Source organism: Cupressus sempervirens, chromosome 11, assembly GCF_028749045.1.
Source record: "Cupressus sempervirens isolate cs-2001-9-10 chromosome 11, ASM2874904v1, whole genome shotgun sequence".
Classification (NCBI taxonomy): Eukaryota; Viridiplantae; Streptophyta; class Pinopsida; order Cupressales; family Cupressaceae; genus Cupressus; species Cupressus sempervirens.
The window spans coordinates 31,368,711-31,369,956 of record NC_143128.1 but is presented as its reverse complement, the minus strand read 5'-3'; the positions used below and the strand labels follow the sequence as shown (position 1 = coordinate 31,369,956).

The 1,246-nt window shown below is 30.9% G+C and overlaps 1 non-coding gene across 1 annotated transcript; it reads left to right on the top strand.

Annotated features, from left to right (window-relative positions):
- The first annotated feature begins 737 nt into the window (after positions 1-737).
- On the top strand, positions 738-811 carry TRNAI-AAU (transfer RNA isoleucine (anticodon AAU)). The gene has a single exon. It is a non-coding gene; the product is annotated as a tRNA-Ile (tRNA).
- The last annotated feature ends 435 nt before the right edge of the window (positions 812-1,246 follow it).

The window sequence follows — 1,246 nt, the reverse complement described above, 5'->3', positions numbered from 1 at the left end:
CTACGCAGTTTTTGTCTTCCATTAGACCCCCCTCAGTTAAATTCTATACTTTGCTCTAATAGTTATAGAAAAGTAATATTTAAACTATTCAATTTACACTATATCCATTTTTAAAATCTATTTTACTAACCAATTTATGCAATTTTGAGAAATCAATATCGAGGAGTAAGTTGTCTAATGGAGACATGTTCTCTACAATTTGAAGAAAAACGTATGCACTGTATAAGTGTGATACAAGGAAAGCTAAGTGTCGTTAATGTCATTCTAGTATATAAGAAGAATACACTACAAAATTAAAATTTTGATGTCCTAATGTTGATTCTAATCTACAAGATAAATGAACCCCCAAAAAAGGAAGAAGATAGAATAGGAAAGCGAGAGCAAAATGGTATATTGTTTTGTCATAATCCTTTTGCACTGAATTGTCATAACTGGTTTTATATTGCACTATATATCAGTGATCTAGCTACTTTTCAATAATTTTTTTTGATGAATAGTTCTTTTTTATTAATAAAATATATTAAGAATACAATTCACGAAAAAGACCGGAAGATACAAGATCACTCCGCAAAGAGTTCGTTACTTACAATACTTTTCAATTCACAAAAAAAGAACGGGAAGATACTTTTCAATACTTACAAATAACTAATAGACAAATTTAAATCAAATGATCAACTGTTATATTTCTTTAAAATACTAAAAACAAGTTAATTTTGGTGTTATCAGCCCTTTGTCGTGGCCTATTAGCTCAGTTGGTTAGAGCGTCGTGCTAATAACGCGAAGGTCGCAGGTTCGAGACCTGCATAGGCCATTTTCTGAATGCGTCGACTGTTTCATTTTAGTTGCATCTCATTTCATTCAAGCTACAGTTGGTTTATGCTCTCTCCTCAGATAGATTTTGATAAAAAAAACAACTGAAAATTGTTCTTCCCAAACATGTTGTCATCGGGTCGTCTTTTGTATGGTAACAACCTCTTCATGTCGTGCTCACTGATAAAAATGTCTTACGCAGCCCTTTTAAAACCATCCATTATTATAATCGATAGATATTATAATGTAACAATTTGATTTTATGATATATTTTATTATCCTTTTTAATGTTTAATTGTTTCTATTGTTACCTCTCATCCACTAGCATGAACAAGTCTTGTTGGCCATTAATAAATCGTCACAATTGTTTATCATCTTAAGAAATATATCCAACTTTTTTTCTTCAATCAGGTACGTGGACTATTCATTGACCAAT